Here is a 14,925-nt window from a genome sequence, read left to right as displayed (position 1 = left end):
AACGTTAAAGCAGACGCCCTAGCGAAGGCAGGCTCCAGGCTGGCTATTTTTGGAACCCCGCTGAAAGCACCCCAATCCACTCAGTTCAGGTCTCACAGACCAACACTCAGGATTTAGCGAAGGCACAGAAAGAGGACGAGAAACTCAGGGAAGTTTTAAAGGGAACCTTCCCAGCCCCGTACGACAAGTTTAAAAACTCAATAACCACACATGACGGAGTGATTTTAAAGGATGGCATTTATATAGTTCCCAGCTAGGACAGGAACCAGATCATTTGTCAGTTCCATGACAATCATGGACACCAAGGAATTGAACCCACCCTAGCCCACCTCAGACCGCTTTGTTGGTGGCCTGATTTAAAAACCGATGTAACGCACCACATTGAGAATTGCTTAATCTGTGCCCAGAACAATCCGGACAGATATGCGAAAAAGGCTCAACTTAGCCATTCCCGCCCCGTTAATGGACCCTGGACAAATCTCCAGATAGATTATATAGGACCCCTACCCCCGTGCAGAAATGGTTACAAGTATGTGTTGGTGGTCATAGACACCTTCACAAAATGGGTGGAAGCATTTCCATCAAGAACTAATACGGCCAAGACAACGGCGAAAATATTAACACACCACATCTTTACAAGATGGGGCCTCCCACACAGTATAGAGTCCGATCAAGGCTCCCATTTTACCGGACGTGCAATAAAAAACGTCCTCACGATTTTCGGCATTAGCCAAAAGTTCCATATCGCATACCACCCCCAGTCAAGTGGTATTGTAGAATGAATGAGATAGGACATTGAAAGCCACCCTCAGGAAAATAGTACAGCAGAATAATAGCACCTGGGATTCAGTACCCCCATTTGCTTTAATGTTTTTAAGAAACACGGTATCCACGTCCACAGGATACACCCCCCACACCCTCATGAGCGGAAGCCCCATGAAAGGCACTGAGTATTTACTAGGACTGGATTTGGCCAGCCCCGCAGTTACAGCCCTCGCGCATGAAAATGCGGTTAAACAACAGATGCAGAATATAAAGGCAGCAGTGAGACCTGAATATAAAACGCAGCAGTGAGACCTGGAACCAGGAAGAAACAGAGCAAAGCTTGTTTCGACAAAACAGTACATGCCACTGAGTTTACAGTAGGGCAACAAGTTATGCTTTCCCTTTACAATCCCAGCTCATTTCTTTCCCCCAAATTTTCCGGAACGTACTCCATTTCGGACAAAGTCAGCCCTTCAGTATACAAAATAACCTATCCCAATGGTAAGTCTGCATGGTTTCATATAAACCAGCTCAAGGCTTACGGCTCGCAGAATAACCACACACACGCTATGAGATAGACGCTCCTAGTTGCTACCCTGTAAACAGCTCGACCCAGCAGCCCCAGAACCGAGCAATGGCCATTGTTCCTCTGACTGAGTGGGCACCCGAAGTTAAGTATAGGCTTCAGTTATAGTGGTAGTTTAGTTTGTAGAGTTTATGCATGAGTAGATTTGACTGTGTGTAAATTAATGAGCATTGCTTTTGAACTTACTAACTGGTTTATCGAGTCATTGATCAGCATTTGGTTCTGAACCTTGTGGAGGTGTCGAAAGATACCTGGCGACTCTTGAGCAAACGTAATTAAACAGAGCCAAATTAAGAGCCAAGCAAACATTAGCAACAACAGTATAATTATTTCCCATATTCTCTGTCTGTTAGCTTTGACAAAGAGTCATCGGACTCGAAACGTTAGCTCTTTTCTCTCCTTACAGATGCTGCCAGACTTGCTGAGATTTTCCAGCATTTTCTCTTTCGTTTCAGATTCCAGCATCCGCAGTTATTTGCTTTTATATAGATGTGTGGGTTAGGTGGATTGGCCATGATAAATTGCCCTTTTGATGTCCAGGGATGTGCAGGTTAGGTTATGGGATTTCGGGGATAGGACAGGGTGGTCACTCGTAAATGTACTCATTAAATGGGGTGGTGCAGACTCGATGGGCCAAATGGCCTCCTTCTGCACTGTAGGGATTCTATGAATTCAACCTATGTGATAAGGAAAACAGGTTCCAATTAGCCATGTGATACAGCCTCATTAAGACACAGCATCTATATCCAATGGTGTATTTAGGAGAAGGTGTGTAAATATTTGCGAAAAATGTCAGTAATGAGTAAGAAATGTTGTGAGATTATTGCTGTCTCTTGGATGACAGTTACACTGCAGCACAGTTCCACTAATTAAAAGGAGTGCCAGTAATGGTAATATACGTCACTACTAATCCTACAAATGTAGTGTAACTGATTGTAGGTGACAGGCTATCACACTATTACTGTCATGGTTAATCCATCCACTGCATTATTAAATGGTTCCTTAATGAGCTTTCAATGTCAATGATTTATGATAACAATTTTTAGAATGATGCATGAGCCTCAAACATGTATGTGTATATCTTGTCAGGTTTGTGTCTACCAGGCCAGGACGATTTTCAGTGAATTTTCTGATCTGATAAAACTGTGTGCCACTGACATAGATAAATGCCATTCTGGTGGCATGATTTCAGACAAGTGACAATTAGTGACCCAAAGGATATTCCAGTCTGGCAGAAGGAATGATCACACATTTTATAAGTGCACAGGCCAGAGTGTGAGTATGTGCAGAAGCGACAATTACTTTTGATTGGCTGCTATATCATAGCACATCAATTTTACCTGATGATTAAATAAAACCACACAGCAACATTTTCAACGTGTCACCTCTAGAGCACAATTAAAACATTTCAATCTTCCAAAAATAATCTTTGGAACTTGCAAACCTACCTTTTATTATAGTGCCCTCTGGCTTTGAAGCATTGACCGAATGTTGAGGTAAAGCTGGGGACTGGTTTAGCTCACTTGGCTAGACAGCTGGTTTGTGATACTGAGGTTATTCATGAATGCCTCGCTTTCTCAACCTCCTCCCTTACCTGAGGTGTGGTGACCCTCAGGTTAAATCACCACCAGTCAGCTCTCCCCCTCAAGTAGCCTATCGTCATCTGAGATGATGATTATTTTACCTTTACCAATGTAAATCTGTGAGGAACAATCTCAACAAAAGTAAATTATGAAACCAAGTATTTATAGCATTCGGAAACACTGTCCATTATCTACAATATGTCTGTTAATATTTTTGAACACACAAAGCATGGATAGCATAATGAGACTGAAAAATACAATTATTTGACTGCTTTGGATCGCAAATAATCTTTAAGATGTTTTTGGCTCATTTTTAAGTGATATGCAGAATTCAAGTTCAAATTCAAGACTAAGACCAAGTTTTGAATTACGTAACAAAGAATAAGGAATAAACATTAAGCATTTGGCTCCAGACCTCATGAAAGTCTTGGTTCAAACATGTTCAAAAAGTTGAATTCCAGAGGCGAGGTGAGAGTTGCTGCCCTGGACATCAAGGCAGCATTTGATTGAGTAGGGCATCAAGAAGCCTGAGCAAAATTGGAGTCAATGGGAATCAGGGAGAACGCTCTCCGCTGGCGCGAAGGAAGATGGTTGTGATTGTTGGATGTCAATCACCATAGTCCCAAGACATCACTGCATGAGCACCTCAGGCTAGTGGCCTCTGCCCAGTTATCTTCAGCTTCTTCATCAATGATCTTCCCTCCATCATAAGGTCAGAAGTGGAGTTTACACCGTGTTCAGCTCCAATTGCAGCTCCCTGGGTAATGAAGCAGTCCAAGCCTGCACACAGCAAGATCTGGGTAATATCCTGGCTTGGACTGATAAGTGGCAAGTAACCTTTGGACCACACAAGTGCCAGGCAATAACCATCTCCAACAAGAGAGAATCCAACCAACTCCCCTTGACATTCAGTGGTATTACCATTGTTGAATCCCCTGCCATCAACATCCTGGGGGTACCATTGACCAGAAACTGAACTGGAACAGCTGAATAAATATGGGTCAGAGGCTGGGAATTCTGCGGCAAGTAACTCACCTCAGGACTTCCCAGGGCGTTTTAAAAAATATACTTTTTATCAAATTTTTTACTCATTATACAACAAAAATAAGAAGGAATAAATAGTTCAAAGCACCACAGATCAAGAATTATCGCAAACGTAGGAACAAACAGGACAAGATAAGTTTGGAACAACATGTTTAAGGAACTAGTGTCTTTAGTTTTGATGCCGGATCGATTCGGTAACATAGAATCAATCCGGTGCAGAAGGAGGCCATTCAGCCCGTCGAGTCTGCACTCTCTGAAAGAGCACCCTCCCTAGGCACCACCCTATGCCCGTAACCCGAGCATTGATGATGGGCAACCCATCTAACCTGCACATCTTTGGACACTGAGCAGCAATTTAACATGGCAAATCCACCTAACCTGTGCATTTTTGGACTGTGGGAAGAAACTGGAGCACCCGGAGGCAATTGTGTGGAAAATGTGCAAACTCCACAGTCACACGAGGCCGGAAGTGAACCCGGGGCCCTGGCGCTGTAAGGCGGCAGTGCTAACCACTGTGCCACTCACACCGCTGTTCCACTGTGCCGCCCACTAACATTACAAAATGAGGGGAAAATGAGGATAAGGCCAACCAAGTATAAAGGATATTAGTTCAGGGTGCATACCTTCATCTATTGCGAGATCAAGACATACAATACCGTACACCGTATAATATAGATCATGGAAAGCCTATCAGGAGCAAGTCAGACAAGATGGAGCCTATACATTTAAGATAGGTGTCCACACTCTACCAAATGCATCAGATCTAAAACAGATCACAGATGTCAGGAATTCCATATAAATACATTACGTAACTAATTTATGCCAGTTTTGAATTGAAGGATTTTTGTCACTAATCCAGAGGCATTGGACATTGTTACGAGTTGAAAAAGTCAGGATGTTGTACAGCCATTTTGTTTCATTCGTATCAGTTAGCAGCCGCCACCTTCAGCCCTTCCGAGAGCACTTCAGCAAGGGCCGGATCCAGAGACTGCCCGAGCATCAAGCCGCCATTTTGAAAAGGCGGCTCCACCCCGTTTGAATCCGACTGCACCCAGTTATTGCTGTATTTCTTCATGTTCTGCAGCACATTCTCATCAGTACTCACCCAGAAGCCTTTGAGGGACAGAACATCAACTGTCAAATAATTGATAAGGCAAACCTGTGTCAGGTAATCAGGATAAATGATTATAAAGTGAGTGGCGCAGAGCGCAGGGAAAAGCTGCTATTCCCATGTTCACATGAGGCGGTCCATTGCCAAGGTATTTTAGTCATGTACAAGACACAAGTTAGGAATGCGATGGAATACTCTCCAATTGCCTGGATGATTGTGGCTCCAACAACACTCGAGAAGCTCGACAGTGCAACTTGTTTGATTGGCAACCCATCCACCATCTTAACCATTCATTCCTTCACCACTCGCACATCATGGAAACAGTGCATTCTATTTACCTGATGTACTGTGTCAACTCACCAAGATTTCCTCAACAGCATCTTCTAAACTTGAGATCTCCACCATCTAAAAGAGAAAGACCAGCAGGCAAATGGAAACACCAGCTACTGCAAGTTCTCCTCTGAGTCAAACACTGCTAAAGATGTGACCATGGACCTCCTGCTTATCATACAACTCCCTTTCCCTCACCCCAAAGCTTCCCCTTTTGATATTCTGCTTTCAGACCCACTCGCACTGGTATCTGCCCAGAAACAGCAGCAGAAGGAGAGGGAGCAGCAGCTCAGCATTAATGGTGAGGCTCTGTCACTTGATAAGAGGCTCAGATCCACCAGCGCAGGTACTGAATCTGCATATACCCTGCAGGCTAGTATTGAGTTGGAATTTGCACATGGTGAGTCACCAGTCATGAGTATACTGCAGCCAAATCCAGGGGCTATGATTCTTGTGCCAACTCAGTGGAAGATGAGCTCAGAGGAAAGTTCTGCTCCAGGAAACTCAATGGGATGAAATACAGAACACTGATAGGTATGCATGCCAGGATTTTGGGTGTATTGGCTGGTCTGTCACAGCTTCCCATTGCTGCCAAGGTATGGAGGGATCCATAGAATCCCTAAAGTGCAGAAGAAGGCCATTCATCCCCCAAGTCTGCACCAACCCTCTGAAAGAGCACCCTGGGCCCACGTCCCCGCCCTATTCCAGTAACCCCATTTAACCTGCAAATTTTGGACATAAGGGGCAATTTTAACATGGCCAATCCACATAGTCTGCACATCTTGGAATGTGGGAGGAAACCAGAGCACCCGGAGGAAACATAAGCAGATACAGGCAGATTGTGCAAACTCCACACAGTCACCCAAGGTGAAATTGAACCTTGGCGCTGTGAGGCAGCAGTGCTAACCATTGTGCCACTGTGCCCCCCACCGTGAGTCCAGCTACAATGTGACAGAGGGCACAGAACAGCCTCTGCTTCATGTTCCTGTTGTTTTGTTGACCTAAATGCCAGTGGAGCCCCTACAGTTGCAGTCTTTGTGTGAATAAGTGGCCTACTCTCTCCCCTTTTTCTGAAGTTGCAGCAACCCTCCCTGTCAAATCCAGCAGCTCACCACAGGAACTCCAGAAACACACCAGAGAATATTTAGACACTTTGTAATGTCAGAAGTTCTTCAGAATTACCTTTCCTGAAATATGGCTGCCTGTCCCTTCAAATAATACGAGAGCAGGGTCAACCTCGCAGCTGAATGCTTGCTCTATGGTGAGGGATGTGGAAATTTGTTGACTGGACCTATGTGGTCCAAAGTTGGAAAATAGGCATCACATCAGCCAGTAGTGATCTGTGATGTCATGAAAGTACCAGTTGAGTTGTTTCTGGTGCTCTTAACATGGTGCATCATGTGGCCTTTGTCATGATATGCAAACATGCAACTAATGAACACGTAGAATAGGACATGACCAATGAGCAGTCTGGACACTCAGGGGTGGGATCTCACTATAAAAGGGATGAGGCACTCACACCCCGCCTCGTTCCACAGACCAACATCTACAGAGTGAGACAGGGTGTATCTTCAGCATAACACCCCAGCACGTGGCTTAGAGCATGGCTGGTTCAGTTAGACTGAGTTACTACATTTAGATTAGCAGAGAGTCGAACTCATTGAGAACTGTGCTAATAGTTCAATAAAAGACATTGAACTCACTTCAAAGTCTGGAGCATCTTTTACTCAGAACTGCATCAAGTGGCAGCTTGTGTAATTCCAAATTACATAACACAACGGCCTTCACTGGAAGGAGCAGGTGCCACAGCACGTACCCGCAGGAGGGTGTTCAGTTGCTGTGGCACAATCTCCAGTGGTGCTATGGATCCAAATACGAATATACTCAAGGTTCTGTCAGGTGCAGACGGCTGGTGTAGTTTTGGCATTGATATTTCTGCAGACTATGCAGGGTGTATCCGCATTCCATCTGTGCGTTGACTTTAGTTCTTTTGTCGTCATGGGTGTAACGAAAGACAACTGAAGTTACGTGTTCGTACCACTAATCCAAGTCAATGAGCAAACGTGTTTAACTTAGTCTCACAGTCACTCTCCATGAACAATGCTGGTCTGGCAGCAAAACCCGCAAGGTTGTCAATAATATCCATTCCTCTTCCGCCTTATTGCTAATTATGAAGAAAAGTAAATCTTTCATTCTTCATTTTCCACAAAAAAAAGCAATTACTCAGGTGAAAATTACTTCTGCTGCACTAATCCAACAAACATACTCAACCAGTGAGATAGAAATGTTTCTGTGCTTGTCAATCAACGTATTGGTTGTTGTCCTTCATGAGGGCACTGTGGAATAATATCTTCAACATATGTAAAAACCTCTGAATCAGACACACATAGAGTGGGACCGGTAGATCTCGCTGGCGGGAATAGCAGGAAAATTGTGGCCACTTTCTCAGCTGGACATCCCATAGCACTATTTGACGAAGATCAAGCGAGTTCTCCTTGTATCCAGCCAAGGTAAAACCCCTCAAGCAGCATTACTTAAATTTCGTAATTTAGCTCAGCGATGTTTGTGGGACAATGCTGTATGCAAATTGACTTCTGGGACTCAACGAGGTCGGTAAATCTCACGAGAGGCAGAAAATGAAGCAGAGTCCCATTTAATAGTGGGGTCGTTCCGGCACTGCAGGCAGAAGGACAGGTTAATAGAACGGTTAAAAAGGGCATACGAGACACTTACCTTTATGAATCGAGCCATAGATACAAAAGCAGGGAGGTCATGTTGGAGTTGTATAGAACTTTGGTGAGGTCACAGCTGGAGCACTGTGTGCAATTCTGGTCACCACATTATAGGAAGGAAGTGATTGCACTGGCAGGGATGCAGAGATGATTCACCAGGATGTTGCCTGGGGTGGAACATTTAAGTTTATGAAGAGAGGTTGGTTCGGCTTGGGTTGTTTTTGCTGGAGCAGTGGAGACTGAGGGGTGACCTGATCGAGGTGTACAAGATTATGAGGGGCAAGGACAGGGTGGATAGGGAGCACTGTTCCCCCAAGTTGAAGGGTCAGTTATGAGGGGACACATGTTCAAGTTGAGGGGCAGGAGGTTTAGGGGATTTGAGGGAAAACCTTTTTACCCAGACGGTGGTGAGAGTCTGGAAATCACTGTCTGCGAGGGTGGTAGAGGTGGGTTACCACACATCTTTTAAAAAGTACCTGAATTTAAAAAGCATTGAAGGCTCGGGGCCAAGTGCTGGCAAATGGGCTAGGTTGGCAGGTCAGCTGTTTTTCATGCATTGGTGAAGACTCAATGTGCTGAAGGGCCTCTTATGCTCTGTATTATTCTATGATTCTGTGAAACACCCCGCTAAATACACCCAAAACAGACTGTTTCATTTCCATTAAATCGCGCCTGACATTTCATCATTTGCTGGCTGTGAAATATGTTGGGAAATGTTGGAGTTCTGATAAGTAAATATAAAATCTAGAGTGCATAATTTTCATCCAGCCTATTGAACGTCCTACAAAATCAATGTCAAGTTGTTTCTCAATTTTATTTTAGATGTTCGCAAAACAATAGATTGGAGGAGATGCTCACTTCGATTTCAAAATCTTTAAACACATGGATTTGTCATGCTGGTAGTGATCTGTGGGTTAACGGCAGCTTCAAAACTTGGTGATCTCTCTCATGCAAAAAGCTACCAATGCTTAAACACTTACAAATTTATTTTCCAGATTTTGGAGATAATCTGCCCATCACTTGGAATACAACCTCTAATATGGAGCAAAGCTCTTCTAGGTACAAGCTATTGCAGTAAGTACTAACAATGAGAAATCTTAATCTTGTCTGTCCACACTCTGGTGCAGTTTTTACAGGCCCTTTCATCTCTGCATTAACATCAAACTCAACTTCACTGTCTATATTTTATTATTAGAGTTGGCTATTGTTATAGCAGGGGAATGGTTAGCTCAGATGGCTAGCATGTGGATTAAGTCAACACCAATAGCACAGGGTTCAATTCCCCATTCACGCTGAGGTATACTTGGGGGCCTGTCTCCTTGCACTACCCGTGATTAAAAAGTCCTGACACTTTATTATGGTTTGGAAAATACGCACCAAGGACCTGCTTTTATGAAGAGAACTGAAGAAAAGAGTAATATGCTTCCAAATACGCAGAATAATAATTTGGTTTGATTTCCAACTAGCTGTATAATGCACTTACGATATGAAGCACAAAAGGAGGTCAACCATCTCATTAAGTCTGCTTTGGCTCTTAGCTGGAGAACCCATGACAAACCCTATTGCTATGTACTCTTCCCTTAAACCTGTAGCCAATGTAATTGCCGTAACATGGTCAGCCATGCTGCAACTGTACAAGGCATTGTTGAGACCGCACCTGGAGTACAGTTTTGATCCCCTTATTTGGGGAGGGTTGTAGTTGCATTGGAGGCAGTTCAGAGGAGGTTCACTAGATTGATGCCAGAGCTGAGGAGTTCGTCTTATGAAGAGAGATTGAGCAGTTTAAGCCAATACTCTCTTGAGTTTAGTAGAATATGAGGCGATCTAATTGAGGTAAAGAAGGTGATAAAAGGTATTGACAAAGTAGACGTAGAACAGATGCTTCCTCTTGTGCTGTAATCTAGAAGAAGAAGTCGTAGTTTTGGGATAAGGGGTAGCAGATTTAAAACAGAGATGAGGAGAAATTACATCTCTCAAGAGTCGTGGATCTGTTGAATTCATTACCCCAGAATTCCATGGTTGCTATGACATTGAGTAAAATTAAAGAGTGGACAGATTTTTAATTATTAATGGGTTGAAGGGTTATGGGAATGGGCAGGAAAGTACAGGTGAAGCCAAAATCAGGTCAGCTATGATTGTACTGAATGGCTCAAGGGGCTAAATTGCCTACTCCTGCTCATGGTTCTTATGTTTTTCAAACCCAAGGCACTCAGAGAGCAATCAACCATGATCTAATTGAATGGAGGAACAGACTCAAGGAGCTGAATGGCTCACTTCCCTATTGTCATGTGAGTGTCCCTTTAAGAAAGGTTTGATCTTACCACATGACCTGCAGCACAGCTTCAGTGATGTCATTTGTGGGTGGAGCTGGGCTGTGGCTGTCAGGTGAGAGGGGTTTTTAGTGTTTGGGTTTCGGTTTCGGTTTGTTGCTTTGGACTGCAGAAGAGAAGCAGTGTTTCCCTGTTTCATTTTAAAACAGTTCCAGGGAACTGAAAGCACATTGGGTGTGGCAAACTGCCTTGGTGACTTTAAAGATAGAGTTGCTTCCCAGAAGGAGTTTTGAATCTGCTGGTTGGAGGCTGGACCAGAATCTCAGGGAAAGGACCAGTCCCATTCAAGTGAGATTAATGTGTGCTGGGCCACGCCCTTGAAAGGGGGTTTGGTTTATTGGATTTTGTATTGAATTGGAACAGCTACTAAGGGGGATTCATTAAGAGTTTTATATATATAGATTACTGTAGCTGTTGTGTTTTTTCAGGTTTGTAATTGAGAACAACCTCTTGCTAACTGTTTCAGATATGTTAATTACATTCTAATAATAAACCTTGTTTTGATAACCGCGCCTAGGAAGTCTGTTGAATCACACCTGAAGTGAAGGCTCTTGTGCTCATCCTAGCCAAATTCAACATAAAAGTTATAGGTCAGGTGAGCTTCACAATACACTTTGGAGTTTCTAAGCCCTGGCCCATAGCACTATGTTCCTAATTATTACTTACTTACAGCACTGGCATCTGACTATATAGTGAGTACATTGATTGCGACTTCTTTCTAGATCCTGATAGTCATCTTGCAGTAGTGATGGGCAACCTAGGCTGGTGTGTAGACATCATGAGTGACCCTCCTTCACCTCAGTGGGCCGCAAGATTGAAATCAGCCTTGGTCACTAAACATGACCCTATGAATAAACTTAAATACATTTAATACATTCCGAGTATTTCATAACAAGTTATAGAAAACGCTGAATCATTTATATATTAATATCATCAACTTCAAATGGTATAAACAAAATAAGTATTTACACTTTGGATGCAGAGGGAGCACTCGGCTCTCATTCAAAGCTATGTGTTATCAGCACGCATCTCACTTCACTTTCATTTGCTTCACTTTAGTCACACCGGGAGAAAAAAACTACGCAGACATTAATCAGCGGTTCGTGGCAACCCTGCTTGTGGGAAACGGTCAACGAAATGTCTCGTGGGCTGCACTCAGAACCCAGGTGGACCGCACGTGGCCCCGGGCCGCAGGTTGCCCACCACTGTCTAGTAGTGTCTGCTGTGCTGCATCACCGATGAAAGCATAGGTTGACTCCAAGCACATCCATTCCAATCACGTGAACCATTGGCACATTTAAAATGGATGACTTTGACATAAGTGCATTTGCATTCAGTCCCAGTGCAACACAAAAGCCTTTATCCACTGTCCAGGGATAGTATATACACCAACAAAAGAGTGTTAGATTCAAAATGTGACAAAGTGATGGCATCCTGCAGCTTTTGATGAATAATTCAGGATTTTCTTCCCCTTGAAACCATTCAAGTTTCAAAAAAGAACTTTGACTGATTGAACTTGATATTTTCGGCATGTCTTTCACAGTATACACTTAGTACCCATATTTTGTGTATTTTTGACATTTAAGTTCATAAGAATGTTCCATAAATAGGAAAAATGCACTTAATTACTGATGGGTTTCATGAAAACCATTCCTACTTTTGAATAGAAAAACATATTTTCCAAATTGCATGGCTATCTGCACTGCTGTGTGTGACTAATTTGTGTTTCTCCCCTAAGGGTTTCATTTTGGATCAGACAGATATACTAATACTATGATAGGCACTGTATGTTTAATGTCATCCAAGAAAATAGCTAGGGATTGAACAAAGGAATCATAATGCAATAGCTTGAATCCTCAGATCTAAGCTCCAGCTGAAACTGGATATTGAGTTTAGATGGTCATGAATCCAGAGTGAAAAGAAATAACTACATGAGCATCATGACTGCACAAATTGGCTACTCGATAGGAACAGGTATGCAAGCAGTTAGTGGTGAAATAAATAATTCTGCCTTTCCCCATTAAAGCACTGATTAGAGTTTCCATCATTCTGGCCAGTCGGTTGGCAGCCAGTGTTGGGTTCTGTATGATTGCTCCCATCAACAGGAGTTTATGGATGAAATGTCGAGAGATTTTGTGATGAAATTTAACACCCTGGTAAGGACGGCACATCTGGTGTTGGTTCTAAAATGATAATAAAGAAATATAAATGCAAATATTGACAGAAAGAATCTCAGTCAGTACGGTCTCTACACCATCCACACCATTTGATGAGCAAATCTCTCTTGATAAAATCTGCTCTTAAAGAACTTTGGTGAAAGTAAAAAAGAGCATCATGAGCAATGAGACTCACGCTCCTATTTCAGTATTATAAACAAAAACAGAAAATACTGAAGGAAAAACTTTAAAAAACTATGTGCATAAAGTTAGTTGAACTATTCTATGGCCTCAATAGTCAACTATCATAGAGTTTCTTTGTTGTAATTCTGGCTTTCAGTTCCCTCATACTTACTAACTAGCTCATTTAGATGCTGTAAAATTAGACTTAAAGCCTTTGGCTCCTCATTATTTATTTGTATTATACTTGCATACATTTTTGCACTAATGATTCATTTTAGTACCTACATATTTGGGGGGACATTTCCCTAGTCCTCTGTTAGTCAATTTACTTTCTGTCTATTATTTATCCATGTGGAAATTTGTGGCAGATATATTGCCTGACCTCTAGCTTTGACAAAGAGTCATCCAGGCTCAAAGCGTTTGCACCCTTTTCTCTCCACAGGTGCTGTCCGACCTGTTGAGATTGTCTAGTATTTTCTGTTTTTGTTTCAGATTCCAGCATCCGCAGTAATTTTCTTTTATCTCAGTATTACAATTTGATGCATTCAGGAAAAAGGCTACAATCCCTCAGATACAGTTCCTGAACCTGTTTGTGCTCATTTCTATAGGCGCTTTGAACAGGAATTTGACGTATGGATGAGGATATGCATTCAGCGAAGGCCTCACCACCTGATTATTTCAATGCACTGGAATAGTCTTTGATACATATTCAATTAAAGTTGGATCTTTGTGATCGGGTAATTTTCTTTTATTGCCATCATTTATTTATATATTTATTTTCAAGGATCGAGTCATGCATCAATCACAAATTTCCACATGGATAATAAGAGACCGAAAGTAAGTTGGCTAACAGAGAACTAGGGAAATGCCCCCCCCGCCCCAAAAAAATGTAGGAACTAAAATGAATCATTAGTATATCAACCCCGCTTCAACAAATCCTTCAGTGAGGAATTTAATGAACTTGTTTTATTTATCGTAGTGATCTTTCATGCTGCAGTTATTGGTATACTGAGAGCTGGAATGTCCTCACTCAGGAAACTCAAGGCCTGCAAACTGTCCTGCACAAGTTAGATGGAAACATTTACGAGTTAGACAGACTTGTCTAACAATGTCTACATTATCATTTTATTGTTATCTGGCACTAATGCCAGTGCACAGCCAAGTTACGTCGCATGCTATGGTGAATTTTGCGGCTAAATGAATATGTATTGTCCCATTTAAATTGTATTTCGCTGTGCTAATGTATCAAAGCCGCTGAGATCAAGGCAGAGTTGATGAGGAATTGATTTACACATTATGTGAATCTTGCAGGTGCCCTCAGCACAGACATGTTTAAGAACTCTGTTTTATCTGGGTCTTGACGACTTATTTTTGAAGCCATATGCATCAATATTAGTCAACCATGCTCATTACTCCCTTTCACACATTTCCTATTCCCACACATGCATCAAAGCATCGGAGACAGATGGCTGTCAAGAGACACCAGAGTGTATTTAAGTGTCTTGTATTCATTGATGTGGATGTGAAACATTTGAACTGTTCTTGTACTGATATATTGTCTATTCCACTCTTGCCTCAGCTTATCTACTGCTAAAACCTTCATCCATGTCTTTGTTATCTTTAGACAATGCTAACACACTCTTAGCTACTTCCATTTTTTATGCTATTAGTTTCTTTGTAAAAATCTTGAGTTTATGACTAAGATTACTGAGCAAGCTCCCTGGCCCTGAAGATCTAATTTTATATTTGTTTTTTCCCTTCTTTTTCAAAAGTTAGAGTGCCCAATTATTATTTGCTAATTAATGGGCAATTTAATGTGGGCAATCTACTAACCTCCACATCTTTGGGTTGTGGGTGTGAAACCCACGCAGACAGAGGGAGAATGTACAAACTCCACACGGACAGTGACCCAGGACCGGGAACCAACACGGATCCTCAGCGCCATAGGCAGCAGGGCTAACCACCGCACCACCTTGCCGCCCTCTAATTTTCTATTTGTGGTGTATCAATTTTTTTATTGTATGTTAAAAGGGCCTTTGTTGTTTCAAGATATTTCATCTCCCACCTTTATCCCATATGTGTATCCCAATCTTTGGCTGGAATTC

General features: G+C 42.4%; 1 long non-coding RNA gene across 1 annotated transcript in view; it reads left to right on the top strand.

Moving 5' to 3' along the window:
- The window catches only part of LOC140395914 (uncharacterized), a 39,012-nt gene extending 25,504 nt beyond the window's left edge, over positions 1-13,508 (top strand). The window contains exons 2-3 of the long non-coding RNA XR_011936390.1: positions 9,147-9,225; positions 13,429-13,508. This is a non-coding gene — a long non-coding RNA (uncharacterized lncRNA). The remainder of the gene's footprint in view (positions 1-9,146; positions 9,226-13,428) is intronic.
- Positions 13,509-14,925: the final 1,417 nt, after the last annotated feature.

The sequence above is a fragment of the Scyliorhinus torazame genome, chromosome 19 (assembly GCF_047496885.1).
Source record: "Scyliorhinus torazame isolate Kashiwa2021f chromosome 19, sScyTor2.1, whole genome shotgun sequence".
Lineage (NCBI taxonomy): Eukaryota > Metazoa > Chordata > Chondrichthyes > Carcharhiniformes > Scyliorhinidae > Scyliorhinus > Scyliorhinus torazame.
Note: the sequence above shows the minus strand (reverse complement) of the source record. Positions and strands in the feature narration are given on the sequence as shown.